The sequence below is a fragment of the Phalacrocorax carbo genome, chromosome 20 (genome assembly GCF_963921805.1).
Source record: "Phalacrocorax carbo chromosome 20, bPhaCar2.1, whole genome shotgun sequence".
Taxonomy (NCBI): domain Eukaryota; kingdom Metazoa; phylum Chordata; class Aves; order Suliformes; family Phalacrocoracidae; genus Phalacrocorax; species Phalacrocorax carbo.
Window position 1 is genome coordinate 2,487,598 of NC_087532.1, and position 14,911 is coordinate 2,502,508.

Consider the following 14,911-nt stretch of genomic DNA (forward strand, 5'->3'; position numbering starts at 1 on the left):
TTCTGAAAACTTTCGTCAAAAAGTAAGAGAACCTTGAAAACGGCATACACTCAAGCACATGAAGGAATAATTTTCGATATACTTTTCAATACACTAAAAAGATTCAAAGACTCCGTCCTCCTTTACTTTCTTCATGAAAACTGTGTCAGAGAACAGATAAAACCAGGACATTTTCATCATAAAGAGCTGTTCTGACCTCTAGGTTATGTTAATTGACTCGGGGAAAGTAGGGGAAAATTTCCTAAAAACATTAGAAAGCAGTAACTGTTAAGTTCAGTCTAAATAAGTAATCAGTATTAAAAAAGATCTAGAAATTTTTAGGATATGGGCTTCAATATACAACCTGTCATGAATGGGATTACACAATCAACATAAACTACCTATTTTTCCCCTATATTCCAGACACTGTGCATAGATCCGTATTACTAATTTAAACAAGTCTGAGCTTCTTCTGTGGCAGTGTTTCGTGCCACAATACACACCCACAATATCAAGCTACCCACCTCTAAAACAGGATGGCTGAATGCAAAATGCCCTGTGTGAACGGGCTTTGGCTCACAACAGCTCTTGAACCACAATCAGAAACTGGGAAAGTGCTAGCCAGCCCAGCCAAAACCATGCAAAAGCTCTTCCAACAATATATCCATGTACAATGCAGTTCCAGAGCCCAGAAACCTTTCCCTGAACTGGTTGTTTACCAGCATACCTGTACTCTCTGATTTCTTTCTGTACTGCTTGCAGAAGTTTTAAGTTTGGAAGCCATTATGCATATTGGCCATTTCCTGTTGACACAAGTAGTCAGAAGAGGGGAAACATCTGTAGATGTTGCTGTAATTCAAAGGCTATCATCACGCAGCCTGGAAAGACAGAACTGTTTCTCATGTGCTTAAACTCAAGGAAAACCTCTGGTGCCAACCTGCTTGATGTGGCATAGTTTGAAGAGGAGGACAAGGTCTGAACCATAAGGGATATCTTACAACATTCCACAAAATCTGTAAACTACTAGAAACCGGAAAAGTACCAATTTACTGAAAGAACAATGAAATGGGTTCTAAGAATGAAAGGCAAGGTAGAATATTTCCAGTTCCAAGTACTGAGGTTATCTACCAGCTCAGTAGAAAAGCATCTGGTAGAATATGATGTATGACCTCCATCTATGCTTTCAACAAGTCCTCCATCAGGGTTTCAAAGCACTCACAAAAGTTACACCGTACTGACAAACTAAGGCAAAAGAACGAAACAAAGCAATTCTCTCAAAAAACAGGACAGCTGGATAGAAGCACAGATTTCCTGTGCTTTTAACCAGTCGTGAGTGCACTGCCTCATCAAGCCCACGCATGTGATGGAAACTCATCAGAACCAAAGATCATTATGCAAGAAGAGGACACAAGAATGGTAAGACACATTCATCCAGCAACTCACTTAAGCCACAACTCAGAACAGGAAGTTTCACAGTCAGGCTTTCAATTCCCACACCAAGTTAAATCAATCTAAATCAAATACATTTAAAAGAAAAAGCCTTGAATGGAAAAAACAGTCTCTTTATGCCACCCACTACCAGAAAGATTATTGTTCTTGCTTCAAAACTATTTCTGATTTAAAAGCTACTTGAATTTAGAAATCCAGGGACTGATTTTCTCTCTGTTTGAATTTCTACACAGGAAAAATGGGTAATTTGTACAGTTAGCTAAGCTCTCCCACCCCCCCCCCCCCCCAAAATAGGAGGGGAAAGAAAAAAAGGCAGGGAGGCGGACGGCCACTACTGGATTAAAATAAATGTATACTGATACAATACCACTGTCAAAAATCCCACAGGAACAAGCATTTTTAGAAGTCTTAAATCAGGCCTTATAGTCCCCCCTTTATTTTTTTCCTCTCTCAAAAGCTTACTTCTCTGATCCACAATAATTTTGGGACCAAGATTTTGTGTCTTGACATCAAATGCCGTTGGTGATATTTTCAGCACAGGAAATGCTTGAACTTATCACATAGAGTGTCCCTATCCTCTTCCTGACATTGGACATGACTAGGTGCTTCACAGGAGAGTTTAAGACACTTCAGGAGGCACCAGTCCAAAAAAGAAGTCCCTCCTTCACCATCAAGTGTTAAAAGGGTTCTCTTGTTTCCTCTCTAATGTTGTTGTATTTTGTTTTAAAGATCATTTCTGTAAAAAATCTGGTGTTCTTGCTAGCCATACAAACACCCCATCATTTCTGAATCCTTCCACACTCTCAACTTTACATCCAGCAGTACATAGTTAAATATGTACATATATACACGTATTTGTGCTTCATGGTACGTGTTATAAGCTCAAGTGTGTGCTTCCACATTGAAAGGGAGCTAAAGCAGGAAGGGTCTACTTCTGCACCCTCTTTCTCTTTTTTTCTGTGCATTTATTACCAATGAAGGGTATCAGACATGACAGCCCTAGAGACTGAGGTCCTTTGTCTACACAAAAGGTCCAGTTCCGCCAGCACGAGGGTGGGACTTCACTTCTACACTATTTCAACAGTATGTTTCAATCAACAACGCCTAGAGAAACTTCCAAGAACCACCAGCAAAAGTCAAAGGAATGAGCAACATTAAGACTAACTAGTCAAGGTTCTTTCTGAGAGTTCTTTCTGAGAACTACCAAGGAAACCAATTAAGACCAATTGCATTCGTCATTTAGGCTGGAACACATCTGAGACCATGTAACTGCTTATTTACGGGTCACTTAAAAATAACCCAATGGAAAACAACCATTAAGTTGCTACTAGCACACACTGGATTTGAAACAGCAATTGAAGTTTCTCATTTCATTAGCAAAGCAGTCTGTTAGCAAAGCACACCACTCCTCACCAAAAGCAAGCTTACAAGAGTTCGGGTACGAAAAGGGTTACTGACATACATGTTAAAATGTCAGCAAAATATGCTGCGCACTCTGTTCCCTAGAGTGATTTCATTATTATTTTTCCCACTAACAGCAATTCCACAAGTACAGAGGAGTCAGAAAAAGAAATCTAATGGAAGCAGTTGTGAAACTGTCCCATCTACTTTTACCATCCACATGGAAAAACACACAAAAAGAATGACAGGCATACTCCAGGGTTTTCTTCTCCAGTGTAAGTCCTTAAACTTCTTTTTTTCTTACTTTTTAAGGAGATAGAGTACATTCTGAATGTGTCTCTTTAAAGTCAGATTGTGACTTTTTTTCACCCACAAGAAAAAGTGCAGTTTCCCAGGTTCTTACTGGAAAGTTTTCTTGGGAAAATATTGCTCCAAAGTATTGTTTTTACACTTTTGATTCACTGGTTGTACGACTCCTGTAATGCTTTAGTAGTGTTTTTAGCCCACGAATGTTTAATAACTTAATCCATCCTATTTCTTACAGTATCTTCTTTTAAGGATAATTATATCAATATGCTTCTGACATTTTGTAATCCAAATAATTTCTTTTTTCTAGATTTTGTTCTCAGTCAGGTGATTCAAAACAAGACTTAATGGTACACTCCCAGCCCTCACAATTTTCTGAAAAAGCTGCTGCACAATGAAACTTGATAAATAACCAAGAAAAATGGAAACATGGATAATTCTGCATAGCACTGTGTTAAATTCTCACAGCTTTCTTTTTTAACAAGGAAGTTCAAGATTAGCTATAATCTGCTGCATTTTCTGAGACAAAAATATCGTGTATATATTTCGTGTCCACCTGCCCCAAGAAAGCTTTGTTTTGTTGGTTTGTGTTTTTTTTCTTAAAAAAAAGCTGCAGTGGGATGTGTTCTGTGACAGGCTAAAGATAGATACCCATCATTAAATGCTATTGCATATGGCATTTAATAAAGACCCTACCCATATCTACTTACAACAGTAAACTATCCAAGAAGCTAAGCAGGCTGAATAGGCTTATGGAAGCCTTTTTGAAAAGCTACATGCAGTCTTCTGCAGGGGAGATATATTGTTCAGCTCGATTCTTCCCAAACTTCTGTGCTATTTTGCCACAGTCAAGCCTCAAAACTTCCCAAAGAGTTTTGGAACTCAGGAATTAATAGTCTTTATGGTTCCACAGACTGGTTTGGGAACTACTAGTTCATCACTTCAGAGTTTAGCTCCTCCTGTCTACACTAAGGCAAAAATCAGGCCTCCTCCACTGCCTTTTCCAATGCTCCATTTGTAATATAAGCTAGCAAAATACCTTTAATACGTCTGTTGCACCTGATCCTTATTTAGAACATTCTAACTGTAAGTTTATGTAAATTATTAAATGTAGTGACAGTGATATCTAATCATGTCAAACAAGATCTGGTCTTTATTGCGTAAGGTCCAGCACTGCCAGGAAGCAGTCCTTCTGCCGATGAGTTTGCAAGTATGGGAGTGACGTAGAGATGAACACGGAGTTAGTCAAAAGGCCCACCTCAGAACTAGTGACAAAAGCAGGTTTCTCAAAGCAAAGATCAGACCCCATTGTACTTTTCTGCCTCCACATCAGATTAAAAGACAACATTGCAGACTAACTAGAAACATCTGGCTTTAACACAGTATTTGCTTTTATTGCTACTTAGACTACAGACACATTCTAAGGCAGTCAAAGAGAATTTTGGTAGGCCTAACATCTATTGTCCTCTCAAAGGTCCTGTGCTTAATACTGAATGAGGGAAGCGGTAAAGCTGCTTCTTAGCTGTTTATAAAGGAAACCAGAAGATCCCTTCATAAGATGCTATCTTCTTTCCTTCCTCTCACTGTATTCACTGTGCAACAGGGGAATTTTAGCTTTGTGTTCCCTGTCCCGTACCGCAACCAAAGGCTCCAAAGGGGACCCCTCTAGCACACAAGATCAGACCATTACCCATTAAGTCTCTTGTTCTTTGTAACATTAGAGATTATTCTATAACACATCCAATATGTATCTGGTGAAAATTGTTACCAGAATGTTTCAATCTCAAGCTCCCTCTCTCTGTAAATAAGTTACAGAAAGGAGCCAACTGACAGCACTTGACAACATGAAGCATGGTGCCAGAACGCAAACCAATAAAGCTTCTTCTTGAATGTGACAAAACGCTTATTTTAAGCATACTGAGACAATAAAGTGCTGATTAACGAGCAGCATGTTCTTCAATGAACTTAGGAGTGTGTAGTCCTGTGCTAAATAGAGAAGGTATGCAGTCACAAGTATGAGAACAACTCCACATAAACGTACTGAAATTTAGCTTTAAACTAACTCACATTAATACCAGTAACAGACTATCTTCAGCTACATAGAGGGTTGACTCAGTATCACAGACATACTCTTCTGAACTCATTAAGTGTAAATACATGTGTAGGGTTTATTTCTCAACTAGCTAGCTTACAGCTGTGTCTGATATTTCTACGCTGTCTGTAGTCATGTCTTTGCTACCTTATCCTGGTACAAATGGGTATATTGAGTCTTCAGGGACTGCTAGTGAGTAATTACTTAGAAATTATGATCTCTATTCATAGATAGACTAATCACACGTTAACACTGTGTTCTGCAGAAATTAATATAGACAAAGCTGAAAATAATACTCACCCACAGAGTCTAAAAATAAATGCCAAAATTTCCCCTCCTCGTTTCTTTCTGATTTTTGTTTCCCCTCAGGTGATGACACCATTCTCCTTTCCGGCTCTCCTGAAATGCATCATGTGGTCTGGGTCACTGACTGTTCTGGGGAACTTCTTTTTTTATGTGGCATTATAGTTTTGGGATGTACTGGGTGAGGCAAATCAAGGGTCTGTTCATTAGACCAGAATAAACACCGGAAGACACTGGTTTAACACTGCCTCGAAGAATCAGATACTAGAAACATATTTAAGTATATATAAATAAGATAGGAAGCATAGGCACAAGTGTGATACGCACTAATTACAGTAAATGTGGCATCTTCAGCTGCATTACCACGAGGAAATATACTCCTTCAGAGTATTTTTGGTATGACAGACTCCATTTAGCCCAGCAGCTCAGCCCATTTCAGACTTCCAAAACCAAGCCAATTAAAATACCAGAAGCTTATTGAATATTGATTGCTTTAGATCATGCAATTTAATGTAGCCTTGTTTCATGCAAACACAGGAATTTTTAGAGCACAAGATCCTTCAAATCAGTAAAAAGGGTAATAATTTAACAGGAGCACTGCAGAAAATACTTGCAGTTCCTGCCAAGCAGACAAGCTTTCCAAGAAGTGGACAGAGAGGAGCCCCAGTGAAACTACCTGATGATGAGGATGAACAATCCTAGTTTCATACGTACTTCTGTAGTACTGATATGCCCTCATAAATATACTTTATGAACTAATACATTTTCCAAAAGCATCTTATGAGGCAAGTATAACAAGTTTCCATCTCCCAGATGAAAAACATGAGGTCAGTAGGTGTGAATACAGATGGAGCTGGTTCTAGAAGTGGGATGAAAAAACTGGAGTTCTGGGATTATGCTCCAGACTTGCCTCTTTTGTGGTGTTTTAGAGAATTTGGTGAAGGGAGGGGAGAAGAATCAGTTTTTCATTACACATTACATATATACACATGCAATCCCTGTCATAAGGTGGCCCCAACCTGGTCTAAGACCTACCTCAGCGCACACAGTAAAACTCCTCATGCCTAGAGGACTGAAGCAGAAACCCATGGCGGTGATTCTCTGCATGGAGGGCACACTGCACACCATAGGAATAATGTAAAGCTGCCAGATGCATGCTCCATTACATTCTTCTAGTCCTGAAGGAAAAACACTTTAAATTCAGTAATATATAATATTCCTGTTAATGTGAGACAGGAGACTGGCAACATGCCACTAAAAGAGCCAAGCAATGGAAAAAACAGGGTAGTAGTACAGTCTCACAGTCTGAAGCAGACAGACCTATTGTAAGCTGTCTCCATCCTTGGGGCTGGATGGTCCAGGCCGATTTATGAGCACAATATTTACAACTAACACACATGAAATACATTATGAATAGAAATAAATCTCCTAACATGCACAGAGAACAGCTAAGATAAAAGATCGCATATGGTAAACTAGGTGAATGTTTGTCATTAAAAGTGCCCCAACTTTGGGGCAAAGGAGGCTGTACATTTGCACTTGTGTTTATCAGTACTCTGGAAGACACAAGATATTAGGCAGAGACTTTCAGAAATATGTCCCATCTTTTAATTTTTTTCTAGTGAATTCAAAGCTGATGAAAGACACTGTGTTGAAAGGCCTTGAGAGTAAGACACTGCCTGAAAGGAAGATTAGTCTTATGCCTATGTAAAGACCCAGGGAACAGCAGGCTGGAGTTCAGTTCCCAGGCCTCGCATTATGTCAGGCAATATCCTTAATTTTTGTGCACCTGTGCTCCATCTCATAAACAGGTATAAGTATGAAATACAATAAGAAAGGGCTACTTTAAGGCCAGAAGGGACGACTGTGATTAAGTATTCTGACTTACTGCATCACACTACAGGCAGTAGAAATTCCCCCAGTTAATTCCTAAATTAAATCATCACTGAACAGATAAATTCTTCAGAAAACAACCGTCCCTCACTAAATAATGTGACTAGCAAATGGGGATGTCAATTCTAGTTTCTCTGTAATTAAGAAAAACGAAACCCACTCCCAAAGGAACTGATGACAGCTTCCTACTGATCACTCCTGTCTTGTGAGCCTTGTACAGCAGACTACATCAAGCAGGGTTCCTTAAATCTGATTTGTTTTTAGAGTGAATGTGAGGCAGCTATTGCTTAAATGCATCTATATTTGACATTTCTGCCTGCAAGGCTGCACAGGTCATGGATCGTATCTCACCACATCCAGCCAATCCAATTAGGCCAAACCAGCTTCTTGTAAGGACCTGGATCCAGCTCTTCCTTTGACACTGAGGTTGAACAGTGCCATGTTTTTTTGCAGCTCTTTGTGATGTTGACTTTTGCCCAGAGGGATCTGGAGAGAAGCTAACCAACTCATTTTACACAGGGCACAGAACAGCCACAGAGAGCTGCGAAGCTGCTACTTTTCCTCACAATCTTTTGATAAACATCTGATTCCAGTATGGTAGGACATACTGGGGAAAAAAAGGGTAATAATGGAACCAGTCTGTGGTACAAAACAGAGTAACTACTTTACCTAACTAAACATACTTCCTGCCCTAAAGCAGCTTCACAACATGTTGTTTAAGGTACTACACATCTCTTCAGATACTTTCCACTGATTAAAAGGGAGCCATCAAATTTCTGCAAGAGCAGTTCAGAGACATTGAAGGAATAGCAAAGTAGATTTGGGCAACAAGAGAGGCCATCTGGGGAAAATACTCCAAAGTCAGCCCAATTTTAAATTCACTCATGAAATGAGAAGTAGCGTGAAGTAACCGTTTGACAGCAGTACTGTTCGGATGTGGCAGTGAGGCATCATCTTTTTTTTTTTTTTCTTGAAGTAGTCCAAATGGATTTGATTTACAGATGTTGGGAGCTGCAAAGTGACAGTAAAGGAAGGCAAACACCTACTTTAATATCTCTAACTATGTGTCATGGTTCCGTCATAACAAGATATATTCCTGGCAGAATGACCTTTCACATTGACAATGTCACAAGATAGTTTCAGTTCAGTGGGTACAAGGCAATGTAAATAAACCAAACTCAGCCTGTGTCTGATACAATTAAAAAATTACATAGAGGGAAAAAAAGAAACTATAGCTCTACTGTATTTTACTGCCAGGTCTTCTAGATTCGTCCCATTTCGTATTTCTTTTATCAAGTTAAGCACTAACGAAGGACAGAGGGAAAAAGAATATGAAAAAGAAAAGAATTTACGAAGGGCAGCATATTTCCAGGACATTTCCATAATGCAACAAAATTATTGCACCATTAGACTGCAATTAAATTGCTCTCTTCTCAGTGAAGATTTATACTTGCATCCACAGCTTTGACTGTACCTTCAGATTTACTAGATTTTCTTTCTGAAACACTAGCTAGTCCTTAAAATATTGCAGAACTGACTAAGCCTACTATCCACATTTGCTGAAACAATAAATAAATACTCATCTATGGAATTACATTCTATTTTAAGTTGATTTTACACACCATTCTAGTTATGGATACCATCACACCACATTAACTAGTCTTGGTAATTTTGCCCCACTGCTTTGTGGTTTCATGCCCATAAACAAGACGATCTTCTGTAATTACTACAGCTATTATTTCTGGAAATTCTTTTATATTTGTGGAGCCCTTTAGCATGTTGATTTCAAATGAAGGAACGATACACAGCAAACAGGAGGAATTCAAACTGCTATTGGCTGTTATACCGTGAGAGGCACTTTAAAAAAAAAAAAAACAACCACCAAGAAAGCAAGAAAGCAAGCAAGAAAGAAATATGAAAACCTCAAGCCATATTTGATCCTAAATTCAGAGCCAAAATCCTTTAAAGTATGGGGAGATTATACAACTCCCTCAACAGAATTCTAGGCTGGGCCACAGAACCCACGGGCTTTGTGCCATCAAACCTAATCTTTGTTTGAGATCTGAAACATTCTCTCCAACAGTTTTCAGTCACATTGCAAAATTGTGAGAGGAAGATGAAAGGCAGATTCTCCCCGCCTCTCTTACACTAACCCCAGGGCCTAGAAACATCAGGACTTGATTTAACCAAACACGCACTGGGCCAGAAAAATGATGCGTGATACTAGGGCTTGACTGCAACACAGACAACTTCATCTGATGCACGGTTTTCCAACACAATAACTGGATCACCTCAAACCCTTGAGCAGACTGTGCCCGAATTAGATAGCCAGCCAAAACGCATCCTCTCACTGGCCAAAACACAAACAGCAAAGTCACCTGAGCCTCTGTCAGTCAAAATGCTTCCTCACTGTGGAAAAGCACACGTTACCAAATAAACAGGAACCTCACAGCTTCCAACAGGCAACATCTTCAAGAAGCTAAGCCTCTGGAGCCTCCTCGCTATAAAGCAACTTATCCTTGCAGAGCTACTGCTAACAAAAAGGTCTAGACCTTTCTCCTTAGTCAGCTGAACTCCTCTCCACTGTCTCTCTCTTCCAACAAATTTACTGTCTCAGTCTGTATCACATAAAGGCTGGGCCAAGCTAAACTTGCTGGCTCCCAAACAGGCTCCTTAAGCCTCTAGCAAATGAAGAGCAAGATATTTGTTTCTAGATCTCCAAAGGAAGATTAGAGGCAGGGAGATTATAATCCTAACCACTCTCACACCTGCCACCCATTCTCAGTGAAGGAAAGATGCATTTTAGTATCTGGGAATTACCAACCGATGAACCTCTTTGTCCAAGCTTAGGATATCATCTATTACAGATGCTAGTTCTCTTGTTTCTTGGTGCATAGGGAAAAAGTTTTCTTTCTGTGAAACAAGAGGGTGAATATAATTGTTTATTTTAGTTCCGGTGATGCTGTTCCCTTCCTTCGTCATTCTTTTTTGCCAGTCCCATCTCTCAATAATTGGGTCTGGTCTGAGGAAGAGCTAGAGCAATTGGACTATCTTCTGAAAATTTCTCCCTTCATCTCCCTCTACTTTAGTGCCCCAGACAAAAAATTAGACCAGTGCAGACTTCTTCATATATGCTGTCCAACCTGCTTTGATCATAAACTCTAAATTTTACATGATGCTTACATATAAGCCCTATTGTAATGACATCAGAGCCTCTAAATACTATCTTAGCACAAATTAAAGCAGTAATTTTCAGAGAACCATTTATCTTTATATGACTGTAAGAGTTTCAGCAGTGCTGCTGTTACTTTTGAGGGGGAATTGTGCAGGCTTCTTGTCAACTCGGTTTAGGTTGTCTAAATTAGTTACTCTTACCACCTCCAGCTGCTGCTGCTGCTGAATGCACGTACATTTACTTTAATCCATCGGCCAAAAGGAAAACAATATTCCTTCAGCGTACCTCCTACAAATAGGGTATGGGGAGGGGAAAGAAAAAACAAAAGAAAAAACCCCATCACTTGTGACATCTTTACACGTAATAGTAACAGTCTCTTGGTGCCATCATCAGCCATGGCATTTCATTCACACAGAACACTTGTGGGCACATCACATATGCTTTTCCATTCAGTGTATTTTTAAATGTTTCCCAGGCAACTGTTTCAATACAATATGCCTCCTTGGCAACCTGGTACCCACAAATGCCATGCCAGTCTCCCTAATCCTCTTTTTAGGTCTTCCCATCTTGGCATATAAATGTCACAAGGCTGGATTGTTTTGTATACATCCACACAGGTACTTATCTGTCCTTATACTTGGAAAGGGAAGGCTGAATTGAAAAGATGACTTGTGCACCGGATTCCACAGATAAACAAATTCAGGCCCTGGTAAGCTACCAGAGGAAGCAGGTTTCAAAGGCTCTTCACTGAAAACACCATGTCATCTACAACTAAAATTAGGGAGAGCCTACAAAACTGCCTCCACTCAGCTGCCTTTCTCAGGACACAGCAATGAGCCTGCACTTCTCAGATTGAAAGTGCATGTCATCTTTATTCTCCTGACTATGCTAAAGCAAGTTTTACGCAGCTTTCCTAATTTTGTGGCTTGAATTGTAATACATCACGCTGATGAAAATAGTTGGACTTTCCCATTTCACTATAGACAGTGATTGGCGCTATACTGAGTGAGCCAATATGATTGAGTTACTCCTTCCGGTGCTACATTTGCTGCCACTAGGCTGTAGAGGAGATACGCCATAAAGTCCATTTGCTGCAGAAGCTTTCACTGATGCTTCACCATACATACTTCCATCTCCTGTAGTATCTCTGGAGACATTTTCCTTTGTGACATTTAGCAGAAAGCATACACTGACCCTTGAGTGAAGTCACAGCCTTTTTGACAAGGTCAAAAAATTATCAACATATACTCCTAAACTGAGGACAGATTATATAAAACAATTAAAACATAATAATGTTTCAATTTTCTAGCAAGGCACAATTTATTCTGAACACTTTTATCTCATACAGGAGCTACCACTACAGAACCAAAGATATTTCTGAAGGACTAAAACTACCTGGAAGCATCAGTTGCCATCAGAAAAAAGTTTTAATAAAAACTGCATATGCTTTAGCCTCAAAGCAGTACATTTAAAAAAAAAATAGCTTGTGCATACAATTACATCAGGCTCTGAGACAAACCCAGCAGAAACTATGACATCCCTTCTTCATTGATTACTCCAGAACAACAGCTGAAAATTACAATTTTTCCAGGCTATAAAATGCCTAGCACTCCAAATTCTACACCGGCAGCAAAAATCTCCTCCCTGTCTGTGAGTTGTTGTATCTGTAATAGAGACCCTGCATTACCAGGCTTTCTAATTCTTCCCAAATGCAGAAGCTCTCATTCAATGTTGCAGCTGTTGGGTAGGAAATCAGAAATAGCAGAAGGCGGATTAGTTGATAATGTACCAGTTCTTCCCCGGCAAATGCTGGCACCTGCGTTTTACACTCTCCTCTTTCCCTCAGCCCAGGAAAAGATCACTTGGTTTGTTTGGCAGGCAATTTATAGGCTTTAGTGATTGTGGAATTGCAAAAGGATTAGAATTTGTTATAATAGCCCTTTCTTCCTGAGAGCAGAAGTTAAAACTGAGGCCCACTTTATAGCAAGAATCAGGGACCATGTAAGTAAAGATTAAGCATGTGCAGCTTGATGAGACTCTAAAGGGAATAGATAACTCTTCATGCTGGCACTCCATTTACAAGGAAACCCCAAAAGATAATCTGTGGAAGCATTCTAGCTTCCAAAAGCTCAAATCCCTCAACCACTGGCTCAAATCCAATCAAGGCTGCTGATGATAAAATTACTCTTTGCATTTCTATGAGAACTTTTTTCTGAGATCACAAAACATCCTCATTATTAAATTGCGTAAGGCCCAAGTCAAGCAAGAAGTAATCGGGCTTCCATGTCAGTGGAGGAAATAGTAGATATGACCCTGTACAATGTGGCAGAACCAAGAACAGGTCCCATTCCACACTTCACCTTTGTGTTGTAACTACATTATTAATTCTAGAAAGATGCAGATGAAAAATACTGACGACGCACAATGGACAAAGGTTTCTAGAATGCTAGTTTCAAATCTGCAGGTAGTTACAAAAGCAGGCAGCAAGAATGAAAACATTCACTGATATGCCTGCCCTCATAGGTCATGATGGGTATGTATTAAACAGATAAAAAAACCCCAAACCTTACAGCGTCACATTTTCTGCTAAATCCACGAAATGCAAAAACACCTAGAAGCTATAGCTGCTACAGAAGTAAAGTTTTTCCCTTTTGCTTTTTACAATCAGCAGCTGCAGTCATAATTTTCACTTTTCTTTCTATTATATTATTTCATTTGTGGCCCTTGTTGCGCAATAACCATCTTTACGCTCAGCTATAATAAAGCTTTTGCAAATGCTATAATGCGTGACTCAGTACTAACAGTACCACACAGCAACACCTTCAGCTTGAAAAACAGACTACACTTTGGCTTGCTGTTTCAGGAGAATTCATATCTAACAAAATAAATCTGTTGGTACAATGCATGATTTAGAAGCAGAGGATTGTCAAAGTACTATCCAAGGGGTCACAGGACATAAAACACTAACACAAACATCACAGGAACAGAAGAAGAAACCCTGTGGCATAAACAATCATTGACATCGATACACCTAGAATTATGTACAGAGGCCTGCAGACATCAGCTCAATCTGATAGTTTTCACTGCCACTCACATTTTTTTAAAGCAAGTTTTTTATATTGTTTGCTGCCGCCAAGTGGCGATAGTCAGTGCTGTGTCTTACATTTCACAGCAGTCATTAAGGCCCGCAAGTAAAAAACCCAGAATTAAATACTTTTTGGTTTGTCTTCTTCAATTAGCATCAGCAGTTGTGAAACCAAATTTCTACCCCTCTTCTGTCATCACATTTTCAACCACTTACATGGCTGGTTCCCTCTTTCAAGATACACTATTGTTTTATTTATATACATTTCCTCATGCTACTCTTTGCTCTGTGTCTGCTACCGTTATCATCTTTCTTTCTACAGCAGGCCTAAAATCTTCAGATTCAAATTCACCCCTTGCCTCTGGTTCAGCTTACCTGATTCCACCCAGAACTTTTGGGAGAATGCCTTTCCTGCCAAAAAGGGAAAGGAGGACTTATTTCCTGGAATGCCATTTCATCTCACTGGGAAACAGGAACAAAATGAAAGGCAGAACACTCTTTGTAACTGTCCCGGTATTTCTTGGGTACTGCAGTAGCTGTAAACAAATATTAATACCGGAAAATGTTAATCTGCATGACAGTGACTGGCTTTTCCACTGTAATTTCTTTCTTCCTGAATTTAATTCTCATTTTAGTCTGCCTATCACGTAGAAGAAACGCTAGCGCTTTAGTATGACCATTCTTTTTTATTTTTCAGCTGGCCTATCTATTGTAGGAACTTACATAGTTCCCATTAGTAACTAAACGCTTTACACTTTGGAGATTTTTATCCTCACTCCTACACAAAAAGAAAACCCATTAACGCTCTTTTAATGTTATACAATCAGTTATTACATATGGTAAAAGACAATACCTCACTACAGATATGGACTTACAGAAACACAAATTACCTGAGTTAACACAGGAAAGCTGTAAGCTGGGCTGAGCCTCCCGATTCTCTGGCTGCACTCTAACTGAATCATCTTCAGCCTGTAACAGTATGAGGTGGCTGTGTGGCTGTACCTGTCACTTCACAGGTTAAATCTTCCAGTCTATTTCAAATATGAATCTATGACCTCTGATACCCGAATGCCATTTTCCTGGTTCAGATCTGTTTGAGACACGTAGAAACTCAGGTCAACGGTTACTTAACACGTTTTTGGTGGCCTGTGCTCCCAACACAATAATTCACAGGCGTAACTTTTAATACAGCGCTGCAGTCAATACTACTGCCTACTTGTTAGTCTGG

The 14,911-nt window shown here is 39.5% G+C and overlaps 1 protein-coding gene across 2 annotated transcripts in view; it reads right to left on the bottom strand.

Moving 5' to 3' along the window:
* Positions 1–6,656, bottom strand: part of SKI (SKI proto-oncogene) — a 141,965-nt gene extending 135,309 nt beyond the window's left edge. Inside the window, exons 1-2 of one of the 2 annotated variants that reach the window (XM_064470105.1) lie at positions 6,566–6,656; positions 5,528–5,626 (exon numbers count right to left, since the gene is read on the bottom strand). The gene's annotated coding sequence lies outside the window, so the exon portion shown is untranslated. The remainder of the gene's footprint in view (positions 1–5,527; positions 5,627–6,565) is intronic. The other variant, XM_064470106.1, reaches the window with a different exon arrangement.
* Between the last annotated feature and the right edge of the window lie 8,255 nt (positions 6,657–14,911).